Source organism: Sciurus vulgaris (assembly GCF_902686455.1).
Source record: "Sciurus vulgaris genome assembly, chromosome: X".
Taxonomy (NCBI): domain Eukaryota; kingdom Metazoa; phylum Chordata; class Mammalia; order Rodentia; family Sciuridae; genus Sciurus; species Sciurus vulgaris.
Genome location: NC_136471.1, coordinates 36,774,257 through 36,792,770, shown reverse-complemented (window position 1 = coordinate 36,792,770; position 18,514 = coordinate 36,774,257). Strand labels below are relative to the sequence as shown.

General features: G+C 42.2%; 1 protein-coding gene across 6 annotated transcripts in view; it reads right to left on the bottom strand.

Annotated features, from left to right (window-relative positions):
* Window positions 1-18,514, bottom strand: part of IL13RA2 (interleukin 13 receptor subunit alpha 2) — a 69,915-nt gene that overhangs the window by 28,660 nt on the left and 22,741 nt on the right. The window contains exon 1 of one of the 6 annotated variants that reach the window (XM_079124484.1): window positions 1,314-1,331. The exons of the other annotated variants lie outside the window; for them this stretch is intronic. The gene's annotated coding sequence lies outside the window, so the exon portion shown is untranslated. Of the gene's footprint in view, window positions 1-1,313; window positions 1,332-18,514 lie in introns of those variants that run through there. 6 annotated transcript variants of the gene reach the window in all.

Here is an 18,514-nt window from a genome sequence, read left to right as displayed (position 1 = left end):
CAAAGACAGGAGGTATATATACAAATGTACAAACCCAAACACACTTGGCCTTCACCATCTATTGCCATAGCTTATCTGAAGATGCAGACACAGAGGCCAGGGAAGGTAAATGATGTTCCCACAACTTCCTTTGATCCTGGCTTCTGTTTTTCAAGTATTACCACTGTGAACATCTTCCTGCTTTGCAAAACTTTCAATTCACAGACTTGTCTGTTGTTTTCAGAATCCATCAACCAGATTTTGCCTTCTTCACTTCTTTATTCCACCCAAACTACATTACTACATTTGCCAATCTGCCTACTTTTTTTTTTTTTTTTTTTGCATGGGGGCGGGGTTGTTTTGTTTCATTTTGTTTTTGTTTTTTTTTTTTTTGGTGCCAGAGATTGAACCCAGTGGTGCTTAACCACTGAGTCACATCCTCACCCTTTTTATTTTATTTTTTTTTATTTTGAGACAGGGTCTCCCTAAGTTGCTTAGAGCCTCGCTAGGTTGTTGAGACTGGAAATTCATTCCTTTCCTGACAATGACAAACCTCTCCCCTTCTTTAACGTCTCATTCCGTGTCCCCCACTTTAGTGCATGACCTTGCCTCTGACTTTAAAAACAAACTGAAAAATAACAGATGGAAATTCCCTCATCTTTCTGATTTGAAGCAAGAACCTTCCCACATCCACTCTTCCTCCCTATTGCTATAATAAAGGAGGTATTTTTCTATTATCTACATCCTCATATGTATTTTTTTAAATATATTTTAGTTGTAGGTGGACACAATATCTTCATTTTATTTATATGTGGTGCTAAGGATGGAACCCAGTGCCTCACACATGCTAGGCAAGCGCTCTACCACTGAGCCACAGCCCCAGCCCCTCATATGTATTTTGAATTCTAACCCTAATTACAATTCCAGGGATCTCACAGTTTTTCTTCTTCTCTTATATGTTTTCAACATACATAAAATGCATGTATGAATATACACATCTCAGGATACATCCCCTTAACATTTAAGCATGCTCACTTCTCCCCAATCTGAAAAATAAAAACTACCTTACCCACATATTTACCTTCAGCTACTGTCCCAATACTCCCATCTTCTTGAAAGCCAAATTTCCAGAAAGAGTTGTCCTTGCTTTTTTTTTTTTAATTAAACCTTCTCGTTCTTCATCACTCCATTCCCTTCTGGGTTCTTCCTTCATCTCACCACAAATCCAGGATTCTCATGAAACAGGTCTCACCAGTATAACTAATGCCCTCCACAATACTAAATCCAATCAATATTTTTTATTCCAATCTTGTTTAATCTCTCATAGCACTCACCTGTTTGCCATTATCCTTCTTGAAACTCTCTTACCTTGGTTTTTCAGACACCAATTTCTCAGTTTTCCTTCTCCTTCTCTGGCCATTCTTTTCATTTCATTTTCAGGCTCATCGTTTACCTACCTAATAGTAAATTTCAGAATTTTCTGAAGTTTGGTCCAAGATATTCATCTCTTCTTATTCTACATTCTCCCTGGGTAATTTTCTCCATCCCTACAGCTTCCATTATTATCTGTATGCCAATGATTTTCCAATGTATATCTCTCACCTGAACTACTATCCTCAGTGCCAGAGTCTTATATTCCATTGTTTCCTCAACATTTTCATTTGGAAACCTCAAACATACCTCAAATGCAAAATGCCAAATACCAAAATCATAATAGAAGACACAGAGACGAACCCGCATAAATGCAGTTTTCTCATACTAGACAAAGAAGCCAAAAACATACATTGGAGAAAAGATAGCCTCTTCAGCAAATGGTGCTGGGAAAACTGGAAAACCATATGCAGCACAATGAAATTAAACCCCTATCTCTCACCCTGCACAAAACTCAACTCAAAATGGATCAAAGACTTAGGCACTAGAACAAAGACCCTGAGCTTAATAGAAGAAAAAGCAGGCCCAAATCTACATCATGTTGGCTTAGGAACTGACTTCTTTAAGAAGACTCCTAAAGTACAAGAAGTAAAATCAAGAATCTAAATGGGATGGAATCGAACTAAAAAGCTTCTTCACAGCAAAGGATACAATCAAGAGTGAACAATGCCAGGTGTACCTGTAATCCCAGCAACTCAAGAGGCTGCAGCAGGGGGATAGAAAGTTCAAAGCCAGCCTCAGCAACAGTGAGGTGCTAAGCAACTCAGTGAGACCCTGTCTCTAAATAAAATACAAAATAGGGCTGGGGATGTGGCTCAGTGGTCGAGTGCCCCTGAGTTCAATCCCAGCTACCAATAAAGAAAGAAAGAAAGAAAGAAAGAATGTGAAGAGAGAACCCACAGAAGAGAGAAAAGCTTTGCCACCTACACCTCAAATAGAGCATTAATCTGCAGGATATATAAAGAACTCAAAAAACTTAACGCTGAAAAAATAAATTTAAAAAAACCCAATCAAGTGGACAGAAGGAACTGAACAGACACTTCATAGAAGAAGAAACACGAATGATCAACAAATATATGAGAAAATGTTCAACATCTCTGGCAATTGGAAAAATGCGAATTAAAACTACACTGAGATTTTATCTCACTCCAGTCAGAATGGCAATTATCAAGAATACAAATAATGATAAATGTTGGTGAGGATGTGGGGAAAAAGGTTCACTTATACATTGCTGGTGGGACTGCAAATTGGTGCAACCACTCTGGAAAGCAGTATGGAAATTCCTCAGAAAACTTGGAATGGATTCACCATTTGACCCAGCTATCCCACTCCTTGGCCTATACCCAAAGGACTTCAAATCAGCATACTACAGTGATGCAACCACATCAACGTTTATAGCAGCTCAATTCTCAATAGCTAAACTATGGAACCAATCTAGGTGCCCTTCAACAGATGAATGAATAAAGAAACTGTGGTATATATACATAATGGAGTATTACTCAGCTATAAAGAAGAATGAAATGATGGCATTTGCTGGTAAAGGGATGGAACTGGAGATTATCATGCTAAGCAAAATAAGCCAATCCTGAAAAATCAAAGGCCAAATCTTTTCTCTGATATGCAGATGCTAACTCACAATAAGAGGGTAGGTAGGGAAGAATAGAAGTACTTTGGATTAGACAAAGGGGAATGAAGGGAAGGAAGGGTTAATGGGAATAAGAAAGATAGTAGAATGAATCGGATATTACTATCCTATATGTACATAGGATTAAATGACTAATGTAATTCTACATCACATACTCCAGAAGAATGAGAAGTTTTACTCCATTTATGTATGTCAAAATATATTCTACCAGCATATATAACTAACAAGAACAAGCTTTTAAAAATCATGACCTTCCATCTGAAAATGAGTGCTCTTGCAACATCCATGCACCAGTATAAGCCAAAAACCAGAGTTTCCCTAGACATCTACATCCTTCAAATCCAATCCATAATCAAGTCCTAGTCATTTGTTAAATATCCCTTGCAACTACTTATGTCCAATTCCTCTTCAATACTAACCCAAATCTCCACCATCATTTCATAATTTGGGTCCCAGCGCGCTGAAATAAACACCTCTTGCGGTTTGCATCAAGTGACGCCTCCAGCGGTTGATTGGGGTTGCCGTCCAACCGTGGGACAGAGTTGGGGTTTCCTTTTTGGGGGCCTTACATTTTGGGGGCTCGTCCGGGATAAGACGGCCCCCCTCATCCGCGGAGTCGACCTTGGAGGTAAGAAGGGGTACCCCGAAGTTGTCTGTCTTTGTCTTGTGTTTTGTTAGTTGGTCTGGTTCTGTGAGCGCGCTTTCGGTTTCGGTGGCAGCCGTTCGGTGACTCATGAGAGTGGCCGGACAGTGGTCGGTAGACGTGCCTGGGGGGCCACAGGTTGCAGCCCTGGGGGACGCCCTAAGGGTGGAGGACAGCCAGGGACGCCTGGTAGTCTCCGTCGGTAAGGGCGCTGATGGGGTTCAATTGGTGGATCAGAGATTGGCGCCCGTCTGTATCTGGTTCTGTTGTGTGTTTGTGGCGGAGGTGGAGGAAGGGTTGGAACAACTGCGGGTTCTCGGCCCGGGCTACTCTCGGGTGGACCCCAAAGGTTCCTTCTCTGGACTCCCCCTCCTGACAGCCCTGAAGGGTAACTTAGCAAAGTAGCTTCAGTCTCAAAAGTAATGAAAAATAAGGTCTCATAATTTTCTTTAACATCCAACCTGTCCGGATGAGATGGCTAAAATGCCTTAGACACAGAGTTTCTGTTAAAACCTGTTAGATCCTTCCAGATCTCAGTCCAGGCTTACATTGAAATATAAATAAAAGAAGCCTAAAGGCTCAGTAGGAGACCGGTCTCAAACCCAGGAAAAGAAAAGGTAAAAAGAGTCTTTAAAACTCCAGCAAAGTAAATTTTATGGTACTTTACTAAAGTAATTAACGGCCGTATGATTTTTTTCCAGGACTCGGGTTTTTTTAATTATATGTTTTTTTGAGCTCATGATTTTTTGATCAGTTCTATTTTTTATTCAACTAGAGTTTTTGAACATCTGTTACACTGCAATGGAGATTCACCTATAAAGTTACAAGGGCTTGATTTTGTGTTATTTGTATGTTGTGCTGTCTGATGTCATGTTTCGTCTGTATCAAAACTGAGCGCTTCTAAAATTAAAATTTAAAAATGGATCCAGATACTTTTAATTCACGTGATTTAAAAAAGGTTCAAATTGGGTAAACTAATAAAAGTAAAATGTCTTTGAAAATAACTCGCAAGTCTCTAGGTGGTCAAGCTAATAAAATATTGATGTTAATAAAGTGTCTAATATCAATTGTTTCTAGGACTTTTCTTCAACAGGAAAGAGACAGCAAATACTGTACAGGACACTTGTCTGATATCTTGGTTTTTACAGAATAAGTGAATTAGAGTTAACATGTATGGGATTACTCTAATGTGTTTGTAGAGACATCTGATTAATTTACAAAGTTAAAATGCTAATTGTTAAACAACATCGAGAACTTTTAACTCCTTAAATTCCATGGGGTATCATACTTAAACATATTGGTGTTTTCATAGGTTGGTAAATAAAAGGGTTTAAACTTGCTTTGTGTCATCACTAAACTAAAAACAAGGTTACTAAGAGTTATGTCCTAACAAGTATAATTCTATATACAAAGGGTCCCAAAAGTTTCCACTGTGTTTCAATTAGAGTGCTATAAACAACAAAATATTTAATCTTATAAAAATAGAGTAATTTATCTAAATTCAGAAATTTCATAAGAGTTGTTTCAGAATGTGAACAAAAAGGGGTCAACGAATAGGAAAGAGAAAATAAAAGGTTCTGGGTATGGAAATATATTTAGTAAAAGGAAAAAGGAAATGTTTCTGGGTAAGAAAGTGCTTGTGTGATGAAATACATGAGGGTCTAAGTAAGTGCTAAGAAAGTCTGTGTAAGTAAAGGGCAAGTTTCAACAAGTTTGTGTGTAACTAAGTTGGTTATATGTATGTGAGACAGCTAAAACTATTTAAGGTTTTTCCTAAGGTGAAATACTAACGTTCTGATATAAACCAAAGTTTCATCTATATGGTAGAATGACATGGTAAAATGACAAGGATTTGAAACACTAATTTACTCTTAACTTTGTGTCTATTAAGTTTTATTCTTTAGAACAATTAATCTTAAAAATTGGGGTATATACAATTATGGTTAAACAACTGTTATAGAGTATTGTACTTTGTTACAGAGTCTACATTTTTCTTTAAAAACTAAATTTGGTAAGATAAAAGTGTCAAGGTAATTGTGAAATGGTCACTAGTTGTATATTAAATGTGTTCATATTTTTCAGGACCACAAGTTTTTAAAGCAAGGAATTTATTAAGCTCTGCTATCCTCCAGATTAAACTTGTCTGTAATGGTAATCTTAAACTTATAAAGAGTAAATTTTATTGGGGATTTATTTCTATCATTTAATGTTCTATTATAGGACCTGCTATCAATAGGGTATGTGTAAAATTTGTTACTTTTTACACTGGGATAAAGAATTTCAAATGTAAATGTATTTCTAAACATTAGAGTCTGATTTGTTTAAAGGTTAATATTGTGAAACATGAAAGAAACATGAAAACATTTTGTCATTTAATCACAAAAGGAAAGTTAAAAGCTCTCTCAGTGCAGGCCATTTAGCTCATCTCGTAGAGTTCCTGACTCTCAAGCGGGAGGCCTGGGTTCGAGTCCCAGCACTCTCGGATTGTGGAAAATAACAAAAGCTCTTTCAGCCTTTCTTTGATTCATGTTTTAGACACTATGTTAAATTGTGTTAATTATAAAGTTTATATAGACTCAGGAAACAGTATATGTAAACTACTTAATGATATTTAAGGAAGAAGCAAAGATCAACATCAGAATTAGAACACTTAAGATCTGTAAAGAGCCCTGCCTTACCTGAGATAAGGCTCTGCCTCCCACCTTACTGCATGTTAGAGTGACTCCAAAATAAGCTAGACTTCAGCTTATTTAAAGTTATAGTCAAAAGATTGGTTCTTGTTGTAAAAGTACTGTGATCTCAAATAGGGGATAGAATGTAGTTCTCAATCAAAATTCAAGATAGCTATTATACAAGCTGAATATATTTTTACTCTTGCTAATTTCATTTTGTAAATCTGTTACCTGTTAATGTTTTGCAGAAGTAGCTGCTCCAAGAACATACAACCTAGGTAACTTGAGATAATAAGCCATCACCTATAGAATAGATAGTGGTAACTTCCAGTACTAATGCAGACTCCAGTTAGATAAAAGGGTAAAAAACTGTAAAGTTATGGACATTAAAGTTAAAGCCCATTACTCTTAATTTATGACTGGTGAGACTGGCTTGCTGGATAATTAAGATCAAACTTAGAAATTGGAGTTAAATACAGAGGTCAAGAAAAGTCCATATTTGGGTCTTGCCCTCAACGTTAGCCTGAACCCAGGGAGTAAGAGAACTTCTCTAAGGAGCGTTGCAACTCTGGGTCACACAACCTCCTGATCAAGGAGATTGTTGAGACTAGAGGATGAAAAATTATCCAGTGCATCTGCTGCAGAGGAGGGTCATGGAAAAGGGGAAACATCCCTTGATGTTTCTAAAGGAAGTCACCTCATCAAGAGACCCTGCCTAATCAAAGTCACTGGTGGAGCTAAGGAGCCGCTCTTAAATTCTGTACGAGTGACCCCTGTGGGAACTCAGCTGACTCTTTAACAAGACAGGAACCAGGTCAATTTGACCAGCTTGATCTTAGATACCCAGCAAAACAGTTAAAACCAAAATATAGCCATTCTTGGGCATTTAAAGGAAATAATAGTTAAATGTAACTTAAGATGTACACTTGTACTAGCCCACTATAATAAAGGCTGGAAGCTACAAATGAAAGAAAGATTCTTCAGCAAATGTGCCTGATAACTATCAAAAGAAACTGCCAGAGTCAGAAGTTTTTAGTCAGTTTAAGACCTTCCTAAGCTACACAGGTAGACTTAATCTATGTTTGCTAGTGTAAGGTTCCATATGCAGTCCGATCCACACCAAATATGGCCCCTGAGCGGCTTCTTCTTCCCATAAGTCTCGGCTTCCCGCCACCTATTTTCCCGCCGGCGGCAAGCCGGACCAATCAGAAACCCACACGTCACTTTCTCCCTTAACCCGGAAGCCCCAAGAGTATATATGTAAGCCTCATCTTGTAATAAAGCGGACTTCTCCGGTGACTTGCCAACCGTCTCCATCTTTTATTGGTGCCGAAACCCGGGACGGAGTTAGCCTTCAACGGCACTCCGTTCCTCTGTTGGCAGGCCACCCTCGTCCTCTTGCTCCGGCGCTGGCTCTCGACACTCAACACCGGCTTCGAAAATTCGTAAGTTTCCCCCTGGAAGAGCACACCTTACCTCAGCTATACGCGGGAGTACTAGCCGTGACCGTCCGGTAGCCTCCCGACGCTGAGTTAAGGGGGGACAACCTCCCACCACGACCTTCATGGTCACAGTGGACCCCTGTGCCCTTCCGTCAGAACACAAAAGAGGCCAATACACTTTATGAGGAGTGAGGAGCTTAATCTACCCCCGGGGAACCCCAGTCACCTTTCCTCTCCAACTGCCTAAATCCAGTACTGGTAACCTCGTGGCCATCCGGGTTCCTTACCCCTTTGGGAATAGCGATCGAGGTGACGATCTCCATCGCACTTTCCCTTCCGTTCCGTCTCCGGAACCTCCGGATCCTTCTCAAGGCATTGGGGACGCCCTTTACCTTGTAGATTGATCCCCCTCCGGGTCTCTCTCGAGGCATTGGGGACGCCCTTTACCTCGCAGACTGCTCCCTCCTCGCCCGAGGTCTTCCGCTCCCTACACCCTTCTTCCCTCTAACCATGGGGACCTCCCCATCTTCCCCGGTGGTAGACACGCCCCTCCAGTGTCTCCTCAAAAATCTAGGACCTCTTTCCCTTAAGCCTGACATCAAACCCAAATTATTGACAAAATTCTGCACTCAGGATTGGCCCCATTACCCTCTAGATAACCAGAACAAATGGCCCCCTGAAGGCTCTTTAGATCCAAATCTTTTAAGGGACCTTTTCAACTATTGCCAGCGCCTGAACAAGTGGAAGGAGATCCCTTATGTCTAAGCTTTTAGGTTACTATCCCAAAACCCCTCACTTTGCACTACTTGCTCTCCCTCCCAGGCTCTTCTGGCATGTCTTCCCCATTGTCCTCCCCTCCCCCATCCTCCTCTCTTGATTCTTTTGACCCGGCCAATGAGCCCCCCCCTTATAGGGCCCCTCCTCTCAACCCTATACTCCCGGAGCCACCTTCCTCCCCTCTCCCCCCCCCCCTTGGCTCCCGCGCCCATAGCTCCTACACCCACCGCTCCGCCTATTTCCTTCAGCCCGCCGCTCACGCGCTCCCATGGACCCCCTCCGGCCCCTCCCACTTTTATGGCCCCATTAAGGGAGGTAGCTGGAGCTGAAGGTATTGTCCGTGTCCACGTCCCCTTCTCCCTGGCTGATTTATCTCAGATGGAGCGTAAATTGGGCTCCTATTCCTCCGATCCTACCACTTACATAAAGGAATTCCAATGGATTTTATCCACAATGGGACTACAATACAAATCAAGGCATACAAGCCCGAGATAGGTTTGCCTCGTGTCTTGTTGTGGGCCTAAAGAAGGCAGCCCGCAAAGTAGTTAATTTTCAGAAGGTCCAGGAAATTATCCAAAAAAAGGATGAAACCCCCACTGAGTTTCTAGAGAGGCTTACACAGGCCCTCAGGCAATATACCACACTGGACCCGGACACAGATGAGGGCCGTCATATCCTTATGACCAGTTTCCTAGCTCAGTCCTACCCCAACATTAAGGCCAAATTAAAAAAATTGGAACATGGACCGGTAACTCCTCAAAGTGAGATTCTGTCGCTGGCCTTTAAGGTTTTCCATGGACCAGGTGACGAAAAAGAACGTCTAAGGCATAAGGCCAGGCAAACTGATTTACTAATGGTTGCTCAAATGATCAGGGGGACTCCTCATCCTGTTCCCCATTCACAGAAATTCCCGATCCCTACAAGGGCCCCTCCTGGAGCTTGCTTTAAATGTGGAAAAGAGGGTCATTGGTCACGCTCCTGTCCTCAGCCACGGCCCCCCAATAAACCCTGTCCCAAATGTAAACAAACAGGACATTGGGGTTCCGATTGCCCCTTCTCCCGGAGCGGTGAAGGGCCAATCATTAAAATGCCCCCCTCTTGTCCTTCAGTAGTGGGACTGGCCGAAGAGGACTGATGGAGCCCTGGGCCTCACCCGACCCTTACCATCACCACTCGCGAGCCTAGGGTAACCCTTGTAGTGGATGGCCGGTCTGTCACCTTTTTATTAGATACAGGAGCAACCTTCTCACTTTTGACAGAGTTCCATGGTGCCACCACTCCTAGTTCCACTCCTATTGTCGGGGTAGGAGGGAAACGCATATATCCACTCAGAACTCCCCCACTTCTGTGCCGCCTTAAGAATTCCTCTTCACATTTTATCCACTCCTTTTTAGTCATGCCTCAATGCCCAATTCCCTTGTTGGGACGGGACATTCTTTCCCAATTCAAGGCGTCTATTTCCTTCCCACTTTTCGATGCCTCCACTTCCTTTTTTATGGCCCTATTGCAGGATCCTACCTCCTCACATCCAGGTATCTCCCACCCTGTTAACCCCTCAGTTGGGACACGGACAATCCCTCCATAGTTCAGTGCCCCCCAGTCTCCATCCAATTACAGGACCCTACCAAATTTATTCATCAGCCTCAGTATCCCTTAACCACCTCTACCCTTCTCGGACTTTCTCCCATTATTTCTGACTTTCTTCGCAAAGGATATCTACGTCCCACTCAGTCCCCCTATAACACCCCCATTCTGGGTATAAAAAAACCCAATGGTTCCTACCGTTTGGTACAGGACCTCCGCTCCATAAATGCCGCTGTCATACCCATCCACCCTCTTGTTCCCAATCCCTACACTCTACTCTCTCTCATCCCAGCTTCTTCCACTCACTTCTCAGCTCTGGACTTGAAGGATGCCTTCTTTTCCGTACCTCTAGACCCTTCCCCACAGGACCTTTTTGCCTTCACATGGACCGACCCCCACACACGACACTCCGAACAGCTCACTTGGACGGTTCTTCCTCGGGGTTTTAGGGACAGCCCACATCTATTTGGACAGAACCACTCCCCTCCTCCCCTAAAACGCCTTTTAATAACCTACGTCTCAAACTCCTATCCGCCCCTGCATTACACTTACCAGATTTAACAAGGTCCTTTCTTCTCTATGTTCATGAAAATCAGGGACAGGCCCTAGGGGTACTGGGACAAATGCAGGGCCCCACATTTGCCCCAGTAGCCTATTTATCAAAACAACTTGATCCCACAGTAACTTTTAAACTTACTTTTGGAGCCCCCTTAACTATATGCTCTCCACACCATCTAAAGGATCTCCTAGCATACAATGCCTACCTCCCTTCAATCGGACAACGGACCGGAATTCACAGCTCAAGTAATCCAATCTCTCTCTCAATCTCTAGCCTTACCCTGGCATCTACACTGCCCATATCATCCTCAGGCCTCAGGTAAGGTTGAAAGAGCAAATCGGTCCATAAAGGAGACTCTCACCAAACTTTCCCTAGAACTCCACTTAGACTGGATTCGCCTCCTCCCTCTGGCACTCTTTAAAGTACGCTTACTTCCAAAGAAACCTACCAATTTGTCCCCTTTTGAGGTGATGTATGGAAGATCTCCTGTATCCCCCGGAATCGTTCCTACCTCCCTAAACATCCCAAATACCCTCAGCCTTCCTCTCCTTTCTCACCTTAGAGCTGAACTTTGGAAACATCAAGACTGGTTACTTCCCCGTCCTCTTGCAACCTCCCCTCCTCCCTCCTTGAACCCAGGGGATCTTGCCTATTATACTCCACCAACCACACCTGAACCCTTATCTCCTAAATGGCTGGGACCATACCCAGTAATCCTTAGTACCCCCACCGCAGCTAAACTCATCCTACCTAATAACGAGACCACTCCTTGGATCCATATTTCCAGGTTAAAACCCTGCCCGGCTGACCAAGGAGACTCACCCCCTACTCCTCTGAATCCTGACCCTATAAATACGGGCAAGCCGAACATCTACACCAGTTCCGTGGATCCCTCTAATCCTTTGAAACTCCGTCTCTCACCCATTCAGGAGGAATGATAACTTCCTACCTTTCTGCTTTTTTCCCCTTCTTTTCCCTGACCCTAGTTGGATTTGGTCCACCTGTCAACAAACTGGAACTCATTAAAACCCTATATGGACAACCCTGTGCAACTTGCAAAGGGGCCTCAACCCCGGGAGCAGTGACCACCACAGGGAAAAATTATGTAGTTGCCTCCCTCTATTAGGTCCACTTATTGGAGTTCTTTGCATCATTTTCTTCCTCCCCTGTCTCATAAGGTTCGTTAGAGACCAAGTACAAAAAATTTCTAACCAAGCCTTTAACCAGCTTCTCCTCAGGAACTATCAACTGCTACCTACTGGGAACAACGCCTGGTGACGTCCTGCTATGATGGACTTCCCCCAACTTCTTCCAAGGCTAATATCCTTTCTACGGACCTTGGACACTGATGCATGGCTCCTCCACCCGACTAATGACTACAATGAATTCCTAGACCAAATTGAGGACTTATGGCTCCAAGGGAGTTTTATGGACTTTACGGGGGACTAAGTAATATATTACTCTGATCTGACATGGCTTATTATACAATATAATAGCCAATGCTTTGTTCTCCCCTCACAACCAACCCCCCCTGGCCTGGGCCCCTTGACGACGCCCCTGATCAGCAGGAAGCAGCCAGATTGAAAATCAACGTCCCGAATTCCCATAAACCAAAGAGGGGGGAATGTAAGGTTCCATATGCAGTCCGATCCACACCAAAGATGGCCCCTGAGCGGCTTCTTCTTCCCATAAGTCTCGGCTTCCCGCCACCTATTTTCCCGCTGGCGGCAAGCCGGACCAATCAGAAACCCACACGTCACTTTCTCCCTTAACCCGGAAGCCCCAAGAGTATATATGTAAGCCTCATCTTGTAATAAAGCGGACTTCTCCGGTGACTTGCCAACCGTCTCCATCTTTTAGCTAGTATGATTATCTATTCCTAAGTAACAGAAGTATAGAGATCTCTAGTAAACACAGGTTATACCAATAAAGGGATATTCTACAAAATCAGATGACATTAAGTAGCTTAACTATATTTTCTGGGGACATCTATGACAATGTTAAAGTCCCCAAATAAAGGCCTTGTCCTCTCCAGCCTTTGCTAGGCCTAGTTATGGGAACAATTTCTCAGTTCTTTCACCTCCTGGTGAGAGATTAACTTCTGTCATTTTCATGATACTCAGTGACATGTTTCAGATGCTGCAACATTTACTTTGTACTAATCTCCTTTCAGTACTCATGTCTTTTTGTTCTTCTATCATAGAAGCAGCCACCCCCAGATGACTTTACAACCTGCTCTTCCCCAACCAGGCTTTTTCCTGGGACCCCTCGATTGACCCGATTTTTTAAAAAAGAAGGAACTCCAAACTGCTTGCCCCTCGCTGCCCCCATTCAGCTTCGAAGCAGCCAGAATGACTGACGCCCCTTTTCATTTCCTTAACAAGCAGTTATGGGTTCCTAAAGCTAAAGGGGGGAATGAGGCCAGAATTGGGAGCAGGTAGTTAGTGTAGAAATAGGGGATCGGGTCAAATCGAGGAAATGAAGCCATGAGATCATCTGCCTCTGCAAGTTGGAGACTGCTCCTGGAAGAATGGAATGTCAAGGATCTCCGGAGGCCATTGATTACCAAATTTACCTGCCTTTATCAAGGACTGTTTATCAAGGACTGCAAACAAGGGGCTGCTAATTGGTGGCCCGCCCCCTCGGCTCTTACCTGCCTGAAATCACCTAGTCACCTTCATCAGGGAAAGAGTAAGTGCTGTACAGGTACTAATGCTTAGGCAACAATACCAGTCCCTCCGCCAAGGAAATAGCTTTGGAGAAGAGTATATAGAGACAGAAGTGCCATGATTAGAACTTACCAGAAAAGAAAATGGGGAAATGAAAGAATGGACATTTTTTTAAGCTGTCTGTTTTATCTCAACTCCCTAAGGTTTCCCTCCCAGTAATGGGAACAAAGCCCTTAAAGCTGTTCCAGGAAACAGCCCCAAACAGAGAGTAAAAGAGTAAATTGAGCCTGATAGCCAGATAGTGCTCAAACAGTAGGATTACCAGAAACTATTGACCAGAATCTACACCCTGTTGTAAAACATTGTGAAACATGTTGTCAGCAAACCCAGACCCCCTTTGAAATTTCCTGGCAGCTTTGTTCCCCCTTTTCCCTTTCATGTGTGACCCCTCCCAATGTGTGGTCTCTGCCTTTATAAACCTACAAGATTTTCTGCTAGGGACTCGACTCCTCGAGTTGGGTCCCAGCACGCTGGAATAAACACCTCTTGCGGTTTGCATCAAGTGACGCCTCCTGCGGTTGATTGGGGTTGCCATCCATCCATGGGACAGAGTTGGGGTTTCCTTTTTGGGGGCCTTACAGGATGATTACAGTAGCTTGTTTTTTTAAAAAATCTTTTTTTTTTTTTTTTTTTTTTTTTTTTTTGTAGTTGTAGATGGACAGCATGCCTTTATTTTCTTTCCTTATTTATTATGTGGTGCTGAGGATGGAACCCAGTGCCTCACACATGCTAGGCAAGCACTCTGCCACTGAGCTACAGCCTCAGTCCTACAACAGCTTCTTAATACATCTCCCTGAATTTACTCTGGCCCCATTCCATCTATTTCCACACTGCAGGCAGAGTGTACATCTTAGGTGTTTGAAGTGCAAATCAATTATGCAAAATTGATCATGGCTTCCTTATCTTTGGATAAAGATGAAAATCCTTGACTTGGTCCTCAAGGTTATAAATATTGTAGCACTTATTTCTTCAGCTGCTTCTTAGGAATTGTCCTTTTTCCGTCCTGCACTCTGACCACAGGTTTTGTGTACGTGCTGTTCTCCATCTACTTGGAGTACTCTTATCTCTTGGACTAGTTAATGCCAACTCATGTTATTATTTCCATTTTACACAAGAAACTGAGACAGACAAGTTAAGTAACTGGCCCAAGATTACACAGATAGTAAAAGGAAAGAAACAGGATTCAAACACAATCAGTCTGATTCTATAGCCTATGATTTTAAACATTATAATATATTGCCACTGGAAAACTTTCCTTCATAGTAGAATTTATAATTGTTTATTTACTCTTGTGATTATTAGGTTAACATCCATCCCTTCTGATTAAGCATTCCATCTTTACTGCCACTACCCTTATCCTAGCCACCACCTCTCTCTCTCTCTCTCTCTCTCTCTCTCTCTCTCTCTTTCTCTCTCTGTTTTTTTTTTTTTTTTTTTTTTTGGGGGGGGGGGCGGTTTTGTTTGTTTGTTTTGTTTTTGTTTTTGTTTTTGTATTAGGGATTAAACCCAGGGGCATTTAACCACTGAGCCACATCCCCAGCCCTTTTTATTTTTTTATTTTGAGACAATATCTCACAAAGTTGTTTAGGGCCTCAATAAGTTGCTGAGGCTGGCTTTGAACTTGCAATCTTCCTGCCTCAGCCTCTTGAGTCTTGGGGTTACAAATGGATTAACTGCAATAACCTGCAGATGCATTTTCCACCTTACAGTGAGCATGGCTCAACCATTTTCTACACCGTAGCTGTTGTAACCTTGAAAACTCAAATATGTCCAAATGTATTCACTGGCTTCCCATTCCTCTAGAGAATAATTTATAATGATAACTCACAATTAAATGTACTCATGGTGTGCCAGCGATTCTCTAAGCACCCCATGGTATTAAATCACTTCATCTCCACTACAGCATCATGAGACATATACTGGTATCACATTTTACTCATAAGGTCACTGAGGCACTGAAAGACTACAAATGATGGAGCCAAGATTCAAAGCCAGATGGTGTCTTTTCAGACTTTGTGACTTTAACCTCTATACTATATTATCTCTCATAAAATATCATGCAAACCCTTTAGCATGGCAATCAAAACTTCTCACTCTCTGGAGCCCACTAACACTTTCACACTCATCTCTTCCTTATAGGTCTTGTAAAGTGGGACCTGTTTAAGTTCTGGACCAAGGCTTTACATAGCCTAATCATTGGGATCACTCCTTGTCACTGTGATTTTGTTCAGGTAGTATTTCCATCTACATATTCTCAATGCTAGCTCCTCCAGACTGGATTGTATGAGTCTCCTTCTCTGTACTCTCTACTGAAATTTTAGGGAATTAAACCAACATTTCTTTTTTTTTAGTTGTAAATGACCACAATACCTTCATTTTATTTATTTTTATGTAGTGCTCAGGATCGAACCAAGCGCCTCACGCATGCCAGGCAAGCGCTTTACCACTGAGCCACAATCACAGCCCCTGAAACCAACATTTTTAAAAGGCATTCATCACAAGGCGTGGTGGAGCAGGCCTGTCCCAGCCACTCGGAAGCCTGAGGCAGGAGGACCAAAAGTTCAAGGCCAGCACCAATACTTTAGTGAGGCTCTAAACAACTTTATGAGACCCTATCTCAAAATAAAAAGGGCTGGGGATGTGAGGTGAAGCACCCTGGGTTCAATCTCTGGTACCAAATAAATAAATGAAATAAAGGTACTCACCATTTAGTAAAGAGGACAATCTCAAAAAACAAGATGAGGAAACATTTCTAGCTAAGCCTTGTGTGTTGCTCTTAAGTTTTTTCTCTTTTTCTTCCCATTTCAAGAAGATTGCTGGGCAATCTTACATAATATATATTCCTTACATAATTATATTCCTTACATAATATAATGGAATCCCCGCTCCCCTGTTGCCAGCACCAAAAGCAAAAATTCCCAAACCCAAGCTCATGGGAGAGATAATGCTTGGGAATTGTCAGTGACTGTCTCAAGAGAACAGATGAAATTCCTTTTAGGGTATTGAAAGGAAGGGAAGGGACACACGCTTCAGATAAAAAAAAAAAAAAAAAAAATTCATGAGTCTGGTAAGCTTACAGGTGGCAGGGAAAACAGGGAAAAGCTCAACATTTGATGATCCATGCCTAGGAAGGGAGAGGAAGCTCAAAGGCATTTCAATGGATGTTCGAGGCCCTAGGCACAAGGTGACCCCATCTCAAGTAATGATCCAGTGCCCCAAGCATAGCACAGGAACAGGAGCAGCAAATATGAAAGGACCTTTATAGGTTAAGACAAAATGGCGTATCAGAGAGTATATTAGGAAGTTGACAGAGGATTCATAATCAAACCAAAAGGAACTCCTTGGTGTTTTGGGGTTGCCCAAGTCCTCAAATATTTGCATAACCCAGCAGGCTGCTCCAATGTTGACTAAAATTGTATATCTTACTTTTCCAGGAAGAATATTGAATAGAAGACAACTTAAAGAACATTGTGCAGTGTGGAATTTCTGGCAGACCCAAGTTTGTGGACTAGATTGACACTAATGTCAATTATAAGATGTGATTAAGTTCCAGGAAGGAGGCAAGCAATTAGAAGCGCAGAGGACAGGTACTTTTGGATCGTGGGAGTGGTGGTCAGTTAAGAGTCCTTATGGAAAGCAGGACCTCTGCTAGCTCACCCATAAGGACAGAGTATTTGCCAAAGAAGGTGATGAAGAATTTGAGGGAAGGCTTTCTCCTCAATGAGAATTGATTAAGCAAATACAGAGAATTGATAAAGCTTAGCTCATTTAGGGATCTACAAGTCATTTGCCTTGGCTGCAGCGTGAGATGTACATAGGAATGCTTTCTGAACCACTTTAAAACATTTTGGACTTAATCAAGAGAGTTATAAATAGGGACTGAAGGACTGGGGTTGTAGCTCACTGACAGAGCGCTTGCCTAGCATGTGTGAGGCATTGGGTTCGATCCTCAGCATCACATAAAAATAAATAAATTAAATAAAGGTTCATTGACAGCTATATATAAATATATATTAAAATAAATAAGTGTATAGGAGTTTTAAACCTGAAGATTATATGTAATAGCTCAGCTTAAAAGATAAACAAATCTTAGGGAGATGGCTTTTGCCACCCTGAGGAGAACAGATCTGAGAGGGGCAAGAAGAGAGAAACAACAACTTAGCAGCCTTTTTCAGCAATTCAGGATAGAGAAGATGAAGGCCCATGCAATGATACCAATAGTGTTTTCAAAAAAGATGGAACACAGCGGGGAGGAGAAGACCAAACTCATAATCACAGTGACTCAGGAGGTTGAGGCAGAAGGATACCAAGTTCTGAACCAGGAGGATTGCAAGTTTGAGCCTAGCCTCAACAATTTGGCAAGTCCTTCTCTCAAAATAAAAAATAAAAATGGCTGGAGATGGAGCTCGGTAGTAGAGCACCCCTGGGTTCAGTCTTCTGTACCACACACACAAAAGATGGAATCTATATGTTGTAAGAAAGTAAAACAGGCCTTAGTGACCGATTGGAAATGGAGAAGACAACTGGACAGACTAGTGACCAAAAACGCAGAAAGGACAGGAGAAGCTGGTATCATGAAAACTAATGAAGCAAAAAATTTCAAGGAGAGAGTATTAAACAGCTGAGTACTCAGCATGACAAAGCAGTAGGGAGAGTGCATGGGGAAAATAAAAGTTGAAATGTGTCTGTTGCATTTGAAAATAAGAAGTAATTTGGTGACTTCAGTAAAGGCAGTTATATGTATAGACCAGTTTTTGTTTGTTTGGCATCACTGGGGATCAAACCCAAAAGGTCCCCCGCAATGCAGGCAAGCGGTCTCCCGCTGAACGACATCCCCAGTCCCATGGACTCCCCATTTTAAAAAATTTGTTCTTTTTAGCTATACATGACAGTAGAAGGTATTTTGACATATCATACATACATGGAATATAACTTCCCATTCTTGTGGTTGTACATGATGTGGAGTTTCACTGGTCATATATTCACATATGAACATAGGAAAGTTATGTCCTGTTCATTCTACTGTCTTTCCCAATCCCATCCCCCACCCCTT